Genomic DNA, 14778 nt, shown 5'->3' with positions numbered 1-14778 from the left:
TTGTTGCAATTGTCACTTCACTGATAAATCTGGGGCAAGCCTCTAATTAAGGCAGTGCACTGAGAGAAACAGAAATATATTGTCCTGTTCAAAATTACAAGGTAGAATCCCTGATTGCATTCAAGTCAATGGAAATTTTACCATTGTTTTCAAGAAGAGATGGAATTACAGACCCAAACCCCATTATTTAGAAGGGTATAATCCTCCCAAAAAGAGTTAGAATATTTAGCTGCAATAATCAAGTAGCTTTGTGATTCATGTTTATTAAACGCAATCATACAGACTGTTAGGTGCAGAATCCTTGACATTTCTTCTTAGTCTTGTGTAAATACCAAGGTCACTCTGGCAATATTATTATACTTATCTTCCTTTAATGCTCACTTTTAAGGAGGTGCTTTTGAGTTGCTTGGCCACTCTCAGGGAGGGATACAGGTCAAATGAAAACAACAAAATGTCAAGAGAGGAACTGTAATTTTAAGGAATTTTTTTCATTCTGTCTTCCTAAAGTTCCAGTGTGGTTTCATAGGTTTCTACCTGCTTGCTGTTCATATTCAGCATGAACATAAAACAACCAAAATAACTTCACAGATTTTAATAATGCCTGAGAACTGGGTCAGTATGCTGATAGAAGCACTTCAAATGCATACACCAGCACCTTCCAGAGAAGATGGGAGAAAGAATGAAGACCACTTCAAAACTTCAGAAGTGGTGATCTGCAATGACTTTTTAATTTCTGATTTTACAAAACACATCAAGTGGTGTAAGCCTCCAGAGGGGGAGCCTTTGTGTCTCTATAGCATGGCACAGAACCATGGCTTTCAGGGTTCATTCTCTATTAAGCAAGCCTTGCATACTCTCCTGCCAGTCCTCTGCTCTTTTAAGATGGTTCAGCATTTCTGAGGGCTGGGAAACTCCTCTACCTAAGCTTATGGCCTTTATTATCAGTTAACATAGCCATCTGGCAGCACTTGGAGTAGGCGCCGCTGTACCATTAGCATTTCCTTGGCAGCTGGCAGAGTGCAGCCACATGCTCACACACAGCAATTCATGCACAGTGCTGCTCCTCTAAGCACAGCCAGCACAAACAGGGCTCAGGGGCTTCAAAACACGTGGCCCTCCAGCCAAGCCAGCCTTCCCTCCAGTACCTTCTTACAGCGCTACTCCAGGGCTCTCCTTGTCAACCTAGAAAGGGAGACGATGTCACAATGCCTGAGTGTATCACTGCTGGTCCAGATGAATGGCAAGGTATGAGCAAAGATCTCTCATATCAAAGGCAGAAGAATCCACGCTGCCAAGGAACTAGGGGGGCAGTGATGAAAAGACTTAGATAGATAACTTGACATTAAGTTCGTACCTTTAATTTGCTGTTTCTACCCACTGGCACCTATTTCTGCCTTGCCTTTGGCAGTCAAACTTGGAATCTACAGTCCTGAGATGTAAAAAAAAGGAAGCCAGAAACAGTTAGAAACACATAGATTTGGGACTTGGGAAGAAAGGTTTAGGGAAAGGACAGAGCAACAGCTCAGTGGGAATAGAGAAACCAGGAAGGCATTGGGGCAAACAAGGAAGGAAGAGAAGCACAAGAAGAAAGAAAAGCTTACCAGGAGTTATTTCATGCCATTCAGAGAAAATTAAATTAATGATTCAGTCATTCTTTTTCTAGTTTTCAGATTAATAATAGCAGAAGTTATCTTTTAGGCTTTTCCAAAGGCTAGCATGATACTTCTTCCTAGGACACAAACACCCACTGGACATAACATGTCACTCCTACTTTGTTTTTTTTGAATTGATAGCTTTGAATCTAATTTAACAGAATAGTTGCCAAAGAGAAGATATCATGCAATCCAAATCATTCATGTGTACTCTTCCAGTCCTACATAAAATGAATGAAGCAGCTTGGTTTTCCTGGTTGGGCACTATGTTTATGTCTCCATCTCAGAAGTCAGCTAGAGAAAAACTAAAACTTAGCATAGTGGATGAAATGTGCAGAATAGCAAATCACACTGTTCCTTTAAAAAATGTCCAGTTTTTCTGACTATGCAAGTACTACTAACCTGCTCTATTTTTTAAAACTGAAAATGAAAAAGCATGATAAAAGTACAGGCTGTTCCCACTGATAGTGCTTGCTTGCAGTATGCAAACCAGAGAATGCGAGGCAACTTCTTTAGGAACACAAATACCATTTTCAACAGAATATGAAACAGCAAGATATGTGTTACAAAGCTACATTTCCCACTGCTTATAAAAATAAAACAGACAGACAGGGATGGAGAATGGGGAAGAGAGAGAGATCATGGAAGGAAGGGAAGGAAAAGGGAAAAGGAAAAGAGTAAGGGAGGAAAAGGAGAGAGGCAGAGATGGAAATATAACCATGCCAGGAATGCTGACCATTTTGGAAGACCTTCAGAGAAGATTAGGAAAGTTAACTTCATGGAATGGAAAGGAAAATAAGCAATTTACCTTGAAGAAAATGTAGGAGTAAATATGTAAGCTGATGGCTTGAATAAAGCCAATACCTTCTTACATACTTCTTACATAAATGAGACGGAAAGCAAAGCATCAGACTTATGTGCACTGTGCTACCTAGCCCATATCTTGTAAGCAGGAATGGCTGTGAAAGCTGTGTCACTGATAATAAGGATGTGACTCTCTCAGAATTTCTCTACTGTGTTAATGCCATGAATGCAACTCCCAACAACAAAATCCTGAAGTATGGAGATTCCAGTTCTTTCTTCATCTACTCAAAGTCTGCTTAACGTTTACGGTAACCAAGCAGCCATCCCCTGTGCATTGTATTTTCTGTAAATAATCTTACACTCCTTCAAACTTCTGTGGCTGTAACTTCATTCCAGGTTCTTCTGTCTCTCAGTCTTCATATGCTTCTTCATCCTTTTCTAAACTTTGTGTTGATTTTCTCGTCTCCCTTTACTCTCACTCTTTAGAATTTGTCAGCTTTGTTGGGCTCATTAACTTGCATGTTGGTGTCTTAACTGTCCTTTCTGAATTAAAAGTAAATTAAAAAACAATAGAATCATAGAATAGAATCATAGAATCACCAGGTTGGAAGAGACCCACCGGATCATCAAGTCCAACCATTCCTATCAAACACTAAACCATGCCCCTTAGCACCTCATCCACCCGTGCCTTAAACACCTCCAGGGAAGGTGAATCAACCACCTCCCTGGGCAGCCTGTTCCAGTGCCCAATGACCCTTTCTGTGAAAAATTTTTTCCTAATGTCCAGCCTAAATCTCCCCTGGCGGATCTTGAGGCCATTCCCTCTTGTCCTGTCCCCTGTCACTTGGGAGAAGAGGCCAGCACCCTCCTCTCTACAACCTCCTTTCAGGTAGTTGTAGAGAGCAATGAGGTCTCCCCTCAGCCTCCTCCAGGCTAAACAACCCCAGCTCTCTCAGCCGCTCCTCATAAGACCTGCTCTCCAGCCCCCTCACCAGCTTTGTTGCTCTTCCCTGGACTCTCTCCAGAGCCTCAACATCCTTCTTGTGGTGAGGGGCCCAGAACTGAACACAGGATTTGAGGAGCGGTCTCACCAGTGCCGAGTACAGAGGGAGGATAACCTCCCTGGACCTGCTGGTCACACCATTTCTGATACAAGCCAAGATGCCATTGGCCTTCTTGGCCACCTGGGCACACTGCTGGCTCATATTCAGTCGGTTGTCAACCAACACCCCCAGGTCCCTCTCCTCCAGGCAGCTTTCTAGACAGACTTCTCCTAGTCTGTAGCACTGCACAGGGTTGTTGTGCCCCAAGTGCAGGACCCGGCATTTGGCCTTGTTAAACTTCATGCCATTGGACTCTGCCCAGAGGTCCAGCCTGTTCAGATCCCTTTGCAGAGCCTCCCGACCCTCCAGCAGATCGACACTTCCACCCAGCTTAGTGTCATCTGCAAACTTGCTAAGGGTGCACTCGATGCCTTCATCCAGGTCATTGATGAAGACATTGAACAGGGCTGGACCCAGCACTGAGCCCTGGGGAACCCCACTTGTCACTGGCCTCCAGCTGGATTTCACACCATTTACCACCACTCTCTGGGCCCGACCATCCAACCAGTTTTCCACACAGGAGAGTGTGCGCCTGTCCAGGTCAGAGGCTGACAGTTTCTCAAGCAGAATGCTGTGAGAGACTGTGTCAAAGGCTTTACTGAAGTCCAGGAAGACCACATCCACAGCCTTTCCCTCATCCAGTAGCCGAGTCACTTGGTCATAGAAGGCGATCAGGTTAGTTTGGCAAGACCTGCCTTTTGTGAACCCATGTTGACTGGGCCTGATCACCTGGTTCTCTTGCATGTGCTTCATGATAGCACTCAAGATCACCTGTTCCATGACTTTCCCTGGCACTGAGGTCAGACTGACAGGCCTGTAGTTTTCTGGATCCTCTCTGTGACCCTTCTTTTAGATACAACAATTCAAGAAGAAAATTGAATACGGAATGTGGTATTTATGTTGCGATTTTTTTCTCCTATTATTCTGCCCTCTCTATTTTCCATTTTTCCCTTTTTTGTCCCATTTTTTCCTTCCAACTCAGCTGCTCTTTGAATGCATGTGTATATATTCCTTTCTATAGTAACCACTGTAGTAGGATGGTGATTTTTATTTAAGTCAAAGAGTAAACAACATAGAAAAAATACTATCTTAAATTAATCTGCAAAGTTGAAATTAATCTGCAAAACAAAGAAACTGGCATATTATTTTAAAAATTAAAAAATCAATTAAAATATATTTTTCCAGGTAAAGAATAATTTACTGCTAGTAGTGTCATTTCATACAATCCCTCTGAGACTCAATTCTCTTTATAGCATCAGTTACATATAATATCACCCAGAGCTAAAAAGAAGTTGAAAGAAAAATAGCACTAATTTATACCCTCTGTGATTACCAGAAGATGGTACGTTTTAAAAGGTCTCTGGGTGGTTGCGATGGCAGCTTGTGGAAACAGTCTGTGAAGCCAAGCAGCAGGGCGAGCAACTCTCTGGTTTATCCCCTGCTGGACCTCACAGGATGGATAGCAGAGAGAGACAGAACCACAACCACTTTCTTTTCTTCCAGCTCCAACTGATTCCTTACACAACTGTCCCCTGCGCACCACCATGGTACAATGAACGCAAACTCATCACAGCACATGCTTCTTGCTTTGGGCTGAGAGGATTTAATTCCCCATCCTCACCTCATTCTGCTGCTTTACAAATCCCTAAACCTGGTGCTGGTATGTGGCACTCCTCTAGCTGAAGGGAGGGATTAGCCCTTCTGCATCCAGCTTCTGAAAATAAACCCTATGGAAACAGTCTGGAAGCACAAAACCATGGCTTTATTTTAAAATATTATCTTCAGAAGGTAAGGTAAAATTACACTTAAGAGTCTAAGGATATAGGTGCTAGATTTTCACACAGCCTAAGAACAGTATTTCCGGACTACCCTCATGAAGTTAACCTTGGCACCAGCAATTTTCATCACCTGATGACTTCTTTGTCTAAACAGAAAAATGAGTAGGCGAGCTCTCTGCTGCAGACATCCAACCCATAGGCTTTATACCCGTGGCATGAAGCTGCTGGACTGCCATTTGGACAGCCTGCACATGAGGAAGATGTGAGAACTTAGAGGGGATGACATCATTTTCATTACTTGAAACTCAAGATTTTTTCATACTTAATCTTCACATATACCCAGGATGTTAAACATGAACACATGAATTTGAAATACTTATTTATACAAAAAGTCACTGTTTGGCAGTTAATTGGATAATATGTAAGCACTACCACAAATTGTTCTCTTTTGCAAGCAAAGGCAAATATACTATTTCATCCTGCTGGGAGGACACACAGAAAAGGATCCTACTTTCTGAATAGCATGTTTCCAGAGATACAATTCAGGCAAATAAAAAAAAAAATAAAAGGAAAAGAAAAAATCTATATCCTGCCTCTACAATCGGCTGAAAGGGCATCTGGAGACGCAAACACAATGTAGTTATATATCACCAGTAGTTGTCAAGGTAACTACAGGATTATGATTCCAGACTAAAAAATCATTTCATATATCTTCTAAGACAGCAGTCTTCTGCCAGCCATTTAGGATCATCTTAACTGGAGGAAGAGTCTGAGTAAGATTCTCAGGAGAACTGCCCACTACATCAGCCTTGTAAGATATATACCAGTTCTACATCAAATAAGCACATATTTTGATATTTATCTTTATTATCTATGGCCTATGGTTGCAAAGCATGAGAATTTTGTGGCACTGGAGATGCGTTTTGCCTTCTACATTTAGAAACAAAATCTTGAAGGAAATCGTATTTGAAGACTGCACTTAGCCTGAGAGCAAAAAATTAAATTTGCATCATCTCAAAGCAAAATATAAACCCTTCAGACTAATGGAAAGTAGGCCCAAAGAAGTGTTTACATAGGACATCTCGAATTTGTGGCAACTTTTAAATAAAATCTTTTTTTAAATAAAATTTTGCAAAATTCTCTTAAAAAAATGAAATTCTTTTATAGCATGCATTTGCAAATCAACACAAAGCACTGATAAGCAGCTTAATAATTCAAGAATATTTTAAGGTCTAGATTCTAAAAAAAAGTTTGTCTTTGCTACTACAGTAGTTTGTGACATAAGAAATTCAGAATGAGTCGGGATTGACCTGAACATAAGCTACCACATTCCAAGCTGATCTGTTCTACAGGCAGGGATGCTTTGCCTACTTTATTTTGCAGATATGCGTACAAAAACATTTCTCTCCCTCTTTCACTATACACACTCCTATCAAAACAGACAGATCTCTAGGAAATACTCTGTCTTCATGAAAAATTACTTTAATTAGGGCCATGAGATTTTTGTATGGCCTGTAAAATATAAGCTAGGAGAAAGCCTGTAAGATTTTAGGTTGGAAAAGGAACTTTTCACAGATGTCCAGTTCAGGAGCCCCCAACTGCCATGACAAAGTTTGAACAGGAGAAACTCCTTTTTTTCTTATATTATTTGTATCTTTCCTCCCCTCCAACATGTAAATCTCTTTATTTTTTCCTGATATGCCATCAGATTCCTAAAGAAAAGGAATTACTGACACTGTACCAGTTAAATGAGATTCATGTTCCAGAAAGTTTAGTAGCTGTAAATTATTCAAAAAAAGCGCAAGTGTGTCAGCGTAAGTGAGGTTGGAATAGAATGAAAGGAAACAGAACAATAGCAAAACTAGCCCAGAGCCATGGAGATCTCCCTCCCGACACAGGCCCACACATTTTTCATGCTTGGGAGGGAAAACACTGAAAAGGATTATTTTTTAACTATGTCAAAATAAGTGTTGGAAAGATTATTTGATTTATTTTGTCTCCTCAAGTTACATCAGTTGTAAAGAGCTACTCCTTCCAAGCAGCCTGAAGCCAACAGTAATCTTGGTAAAAGAAGAAATAATGTTAAGATGGCTGGCCATTAACTTGGGGAAATTAATCAGGTGCTGCTAACGGTTCACAACCAAAGTCCAGAAATATTACCTCAATATAGGAGGAAAAATCAAAATCCTGATATGATTATTAGACATCTAGTAATTCTCATGTTAGATGTTTTCCTCAATTCAAGAGTTTATCAGTCTCCTTAGGAGTATTTCTTTTTCTAAATCAAGATTTTCCCATTTATTTTCCCACCAGTTATCAGAAAAGTTTATGAAAAATGCTGTGGCATTTGCATGTTTCTTGCAAGCATTTAAATAGGTCGACAAGGGTTTCAAAGTGCATATGCGCATGCTAATTTCTATTCAGATTGTGAAAATGTGGCAGAGATGTCACATGTCACGTAATCTTGAACACATTTTATTTGAAACTTAGATTTTAAAATTTAAATTTTAAAATAAAATATATTAGTCTATGCCCTTCATAGAAAAATATAACAGCAAAGGGAAGCTGCTACAGAGTCATGGCAAATATTTCCTGCCCTTTTCATGCAGATTATTTCTCTCAGCATCAGTGTTCCTACACTCCTTCCCTCTGTTTCCACAGAATGGGTATTTTACCTGCACAGATGGGTTTTTTTTAACTGCTCCAAAGTTCTTCTCAAATACACATTTCATAAGACTGTAGTATGATCAAATTATTGCAGTTCTTACTGCTATTTGTGCCTTTATAATGGGCACTGTATGAACACTGATACAGTTTCTTGAAGACCCTGCAGTCCAGAAATCTGTGAATGCTACAGTATTTGTAATCAGAGCTGGACAAACAAAGCAGACAGAGTTTTATGTGGGTTTTCCTGCTAGAATTTCATAGATTTACAGAGTTGCAGGGTGGCTGAGGCTGGAAAACAGATCTGGAGACCGTCCAGTCCTAGCCCCTGCTCAAGAGGGGCCACCTGAAGTTGGTTGCCCAGGACTGTGTCCAGGTGGCTTTTGAATACCTCTCAGGATAAAGATTCTACAAACTCTCTGGTCAACCTACACCAATATCCAATAACGCATTTGCTAAAAAAGAAAAATTCCTATTTTTAAATGAGATTTCTTGCATTTAAGTTTGTGCCCATTATTGCCTCTGGTCCTGCAACTGGGTGCCACTGGGAGGAGCCTGGCTCATAACTTATTTAAGAACTCGCACATCTGTTCAGGGCTTTGATTCCTTGCCATTGAATAATGGCCTTCAGAATCCAAGTGAAGCATGGACATACTAGTGCTGGCCCCTCAGAGGTGCAGAAGCTCCTTCTAGAGCCTTGCTGTATTGTTGACAAGGAAAGTTGCAGCACTGTCTGCACACTCAAGTAGATCACAGTCTGTTGGTTCACAGGCAGATCACACCTGGAAGGTTATGCACACGTATTTGAAGTCCTTCAAATACAGACTCTGCTTTTCCCATGTTCACTTCAGGCTGCAAGTTCTCCATGCTCCTGGCAGCTGGATCCCTAGCACAGAAGTGAATGGCATATGCACAGAAAATATTCTACCTCCTATAAGTTAATTAACTTCTAAAGCCTACATGACACCCACAGAAGCCAGGATTATATAAAGTATATCTTGGAAGAGAGATATGAAAGCATTGCAGAGAGAAAACAAATTGCATTTTTAGCTTTGCCTTTCAGTATTCACTGGCAATTTTCTTGAGAACAAAGTCTGGAAGTAGCTGACGCAACCTGCCTGACACTACTGCATGAGCCAGAAAAATAGTAGCATACTAAGTGATGTGTGAAACCCAGGAGCACCTCTATCTGGCCACTGCTTGACATCATGGCTCTACAGGTACATAAAAGAGGATCCAAATCCCGTTAAAGGGTGAAATGGGAGCTTTTTGAAATTCTCTTTCTCCAGTTTGACTTCAGTAGGGCGACATAATCAGCAAAATCCTAAACTTGGAGCTCCAATCCCATTAGTCACACAAAGTCTTTGTGATTTAGTCAGAAAATTGTTTCAAGACATCTGAAAAGACTTTGTTATTCTGCCTACAGCTACACCTGTGCACTTTTTTGTCTCTAAGTTTCAATTAGAAATAATTTAAATAAGAGAAAATCATGTTTCCTAGTGGCAGGGCCTGTTAATGGAATATGTTTCACATTTCCAATGGAAATGGGAACTTAGGAAACTAGCAGGCAGAGCTTGTGCCTGCATTATGAATACATTATGAATAAACTATCTAGATCTCACCAGCCAGATCTGCGGCTCATCTTTAGCTCAATGAACCATATTCATATTGCTCTTCATGTCTGAATTGCTACTCTGTTAACATGACAACACAGTTTCTAGGGTATCTTAAGAAAGACAAAACCCATGGGATTCTCTATTGTTTTAAATGTCCGTAAACACTGAGGGGAAAAAACTTGTAACATGTTACACTGAAAGTTAAAAAGAGAACAAAAAAGACATGAGCAAGCAGGCTTAGTGAATTTAACCATGTTTTTGCATCAAAGTATTATGCAAAACAGACAGAGAAGCAGGACAATTGATTTGCAAGCAATTCAGCTAAATTATTTTATCAGAGGGCTCTGGAGATATCTTTCTGTGGATTAAAGTCTTCCTTGCTTAATGCAGAGCAAAAGTCACCAGCATCACTGGGTGTGTAAAGGACATAAGTGCTGTGAGCACTGAAAAACTGTATTAGTTCCTGCATTATTTTATTGGGCTCTAGAAAGGGGTCTTCTGTCTCTTGAGCATGTGGAGGATCCAGTCCTTACAGTCCTAAACATATCCAATACTTTTCAAGATTCAGAGAGTTTCATATGGTTTCAATATACTTGATAGAACCTTAGATGAGGCTACGGAAATAAAAGAAATCTTAATGTTTAGGCAAGGTTCTTATACCCATCATCAAGTAACAAAGCAGAAAAGCTCTGGAGTTCCAAGCAGGGTTCTGCAAAGTGATGTAGTCTCAGATTGAGACTTCTTTACTCCTCGCTCATATCACCATCCTGTCTTTTGAGATGTCTTCATGAGCCTGGCAATCAGTTGTACAGCTCTGAGTGCAATCCTTGTCCTGCCAAAGCTAAGTACCAGAGATAATGCAACAGCATAAAAAAAGAAAGCACATAGATAGAAACTGCGCTATTATTGATAGGAAACTATTTAAACCAATTCTACAGGTCTTTCAGTATCAGTAGTGGTAGAGAACGTATATGCCAATGACAGGATGTGGTAGAAGGAATAGAGTAGCCACGTCAAGTCTTGCCACAAGCTCAGGATGTAACGCTTTTACACCGTGAATCCACATCATGAAAAGCAAATCTGATACAAGCAAGTATATGCACAAGTTTACGCACACACTTATGCACACTCAGTCACAAACACATCTCAATCACAAATATTTTCTACTATTTTTCCAGAGTCCTGAATTACACTTTTGCACATTTGACAAGGCATCGGTCTTTGCTGAACTGACTTGCACAACTCTGGCCCACGTGACTACTATTGTCGCTTGAGAAAAAAGTAAAATCTAAAAGTTTGGGAATTTGGGAACACTCAGCAGCTGACTTCCTCTAGTTTGCAGGGAAACCAGCAACAAACAAGTCTGGTACAGAGCAGAAAAACATGGACTGTTTTGTTAAGATTGGTGCCTGATATACAGCAAGTATCAGTGGAGTAACCACCCATGAATTATTCTGCAGTTAAGGTTGGTACCTAATGGCTAGATTACCTGTTCTTTTGAGTGAACTCTTCAGTCTCAGATCTCTAATAACAAGGAAAATCTCCTTGTTCATTAGCAGGTAATACTGCAAAGAGGAGCAAGAGATCTTGTCATCTCCTTCTTCCCTGGCTGAGCCATATGTAGCACAAACATCTCAAAAGAAAGCTCTGGGGAAAAGCCAAGCTTGTTGAATGCACACGAGCTGCAGTGTTTTTAAGATGATATAATTCCTCCTACTGCTTGGCCCATGCTGTCTTGATGTGGGTCAGACTGTAAATGACACAATTTGGTTGCCACTGTTCCTCCGACTCCAAGGGAGAAAGTCTCATCTTCTTTTCTCACCTGGCTTCAAATGAAAGTCTCATGAATTCTGTGGATTTAGTGCGTACTTTTATAATTGTGGTTTTATTTGAATTGCCACAAAAATGTTGGGTGAGATTAAACACAGTCTTCTCCTTTTGAAGAGGTTTGTGCTTAATATGACTTTTACACCCTGTTTTCTCACTAACTTATAATTCTTTTCTCCTTTGAGTGTAGCTGCAACTCTAGCTTCTACACCGCAGTTGTGAAAGCCTTTCCTTGGTACTGTGCTACATGATATTTATGCATAAACTTTTTCTAATTGCTGATTCCATTGGCATTCACAAACCTGGTATGAATGAAACTTTCATTCATGTTTATATATTAGTTTCCAGCATTTGTATGTTTGTAATTATCCAGCTAAAAACAGCTTTCATTTGCAGAGATATAAACTGAGTAACTGTGGTAACTGAGCCAGAAGATGTACTCTATTAAGTACATGAAAAGATTTTTCAAGTATCACTGAGAGCTGAGTTTATCACAGAAACTTCCCAATTCCATAACTCAATGTATTTTGTTCAGGACTGGTAACTATGGTTAAAGCTACATTAACAAGAGATTTAGATGAACAGAAGTCCATTTCTACAGCTCATTTTGTGCTGGGGACCTGACATAGTCACTTGTACAGGTTGCTGAGACTTAGCTCTAAGTTTGCTCCCGTGCACCGATGCTTTGTTTCTACTGCAGCTCACCTCCCAGGTTAGTTCTGTCCAAAGAGAATCCAGGTCAGGACCTGCAATGCCCTTCCTGATGTGAACCTGTGCTCAGCAGGCAAGCAACAGTTGAGCGTTGCCTGAAAAGCACTCTCCTGATCTAATTAATGCACACACTAACACAGACACACCCTATGTGTAAATTACAGAGACTTACACAATTAGAATATCTCTGTGGTAATCCCATGCCATCAACAATTTTCCCAGTCATATAATTGCTACTATTAACAACACAAGTTCCCAGTTTAGCAAATGGAAGCAAGATAAATGCCCGCATCTTCTGGCTTCTCCCAGCTTAATGATTCAGAGAGCAGCAATCTGTTGCCCTTGGCCCTTGGTCTTTTGGAAATAGTGCCCATGTGATAATTTTAATGACAATGCAGCACTTATTCTGGTCTGTTATGGATATCCGAGAGCTTTGATTGCTTTATCATGGAGGAGGTTCTGATGGTCAAGTGAATCAGGTCTATCATGCCCCAAGGACCTGCACCTTATTCTCTTCCACTCAGCTCCCTTTGTAGTTCCTTGGCTTTATACTCAGCAATAGATAAATCAGCCCAGAAACCCAAAACCAAGGAGGACACCTAGAAAGTCTGGAATGAGCAGGAAGAGGAACCGAGGAGGTTTCTGGTGGAACAATTTGGGACAGTATTGGTGGTAGGAAGAGGTGTTATGATATACTGCTTAGATTTTCCATGTCCTTCAGCATTTCTGCTTTGTAGGGGAAAAGCCACAACTGCTTTCCTCTCCAATACTCTACCACCCTTTGGCATTGGCTCTGGTTTGAATGCTTCCAGCATGGGAAACCAGGCTTCCTGCCCCCCTGTATTCAGAAATTCTCAGTCCTTTCTTCATGTCTTGCTATGCTACTGCAAAAAAAGCGCATCACCTTTGCATATAGCCTTTTTACTATTATCTTTTATCTCCTTTGAAACTTTTAACACATTATTGGTCATCAGCTGCTTCATAGGAATAACTTACGTACATGCTTTGAATCTCACTTGTTCTTGAAGTAAGTGTAGATTATGTCAAGCAAAGCTACGTACCCTTAGATAGCAGACAGAGCCCCAGACAGACAGGGGGGCAAGACACAGAAGGATGATATTGCCTTAAAAACCCTGTAATTATATGCATTCAACAAGCCTGGCCTTTCCCAGAGCTGTCTGTGGGGTTGTTTATGCTATGTATGGCTCAGCTAGGCAAAAAGGAGAGGACAAGCTCTCTTGGTCTCTTTTGCTGTCTAACCTGCTAACAAGCAATGAGATGTTATTAGAGATCTGAGATCTAGATAGGAAACTGATGGTACTCACTCATATAGTTTGTCTACAGTAAAAGAAGAACAGCTATATTGTCCAAATCTTTGATCACGCTGACTACCCTGAAATACTGTTTTGAATAGTTCTCCTTCGAGTGTCCAATATTCCAGATGGGAATATTTTCTATAAGTGTTTCTTTTTATACGGGTCACAAAAATTTGCTCAAAAATAAAAGGGATGGGGAAAAAAGGTCAAGATAATTGATAACGTTTCTATGCAGTGACTAAACAGATATGGAACTGATGCTTTTGAAAAGGTGATATGTTTGCACAGCCTAGTCTTGGTCACAATGCAAAGTGGAAATTCATCAATAAGCACTAACATAGGATGTTGCCTCAGACTCACACAGGATAATGTACTTTCAAATACAAATATCTCTCAATCAGTGAGAAATTCTGAAAAGGCAATACCCTTCCAGTTTTAGTTCAAATCTACCAGAACTTGAGATTACTAAAGCCTCAGTCGTTATAATCACAATGAGGAACAACTTCAGTCAACCTTGGATAAACTTTCAGCTTCTTCAGACTACCACCTGTATCTTGACAAAATTTGTAACTGAAAATTAGAGCTTATTCTATTCAGAAAAATCAAGAAAAAGTGGGGTGCCAGAAAAGCCTGTGATCACACAGATATAAGAAAATAAGACAGAGCATGGTTTATCCAGCTTCACACAAGTCACATGATGTAATTCATTCCAAATACTTTTGGTCTCTGTACAGAAACTTCGAGCAAAATATTTAAACGATGTAATAATTACCTTTTTCCTTTCACGATCCTTCTGACTATACCTTAATTTATGATGCTTTTAACTAGCATACATGTATCCTGGGGCTATGATGGGTGCACATTTATTAAAGTCAAAAGATAAATCTTAATGAAAGGTTTTTTCAACAAAATAATTAACGTATTTTGATCATCATGACCGTAATTATTAGAAGCACAAAGCTAGAATCAGATCTCAGGAGAAGCCATGAAGATCTTAAATAGGGTGGAGTAGCAGCACTGCCCTTTTATTTTGCCAAGAAATTATACATCAAAGTAGCAGCAATGAATCATCATACACTACTAGGAACTACACCCAGTGAATCCAAGAGGTGGAAATATTAGATGTACTAGCCTCCATCATTAATTGCACTTAATAATTGTACATCTGATAGAGTGCACTATGCCTTATCGTTATTAAGCTATGTTGTCCTTATGCCTCCCCTAATGTGATTGCTCATCGGATTAAAAGAAAAAAATGAAAGAATTGAAAAGACAGGAATTTTGCTTTGATATGGAACATTTATCCT

The 14778-nt window shown here is 40.1% G+C and overlaps 1 protein-coding gene across 1 annotated transcript in view; it reads right to left on the bottom strand.

Moving 5' to 3' along the window:
* The window catches only part of DHRSX (dehydrogenase/reductase X-linked), a 166825-nt gene that overhangs the window by 101647 nt on the left and 50400 nt on the right, over nucleotides 1-14778 (bottom strand). The gene's annotated exons all lie outside the window — the stretch shown is intronic.

Source organism: Phaenicophaeus curvirostris, chromosome 1, assembly GCF_032191515.1.
Source record: "Phaenicophaeus curvirostris isolate KB17595 chromosome 1, BPBGC_Pcur_1.0, whole genome shotgun sequence".
In the NCBI taxonomy this organism is placed as follows: Eukaryota; Metazoa; Chordata; class Aves; order Cuculiformes; family Cuculidae; genus Phaenicophaeus; species Phaenicophaeus curvirostris.
This window is presented reverse-complemented; position numbering and strand designations above follow the sequence as displayed.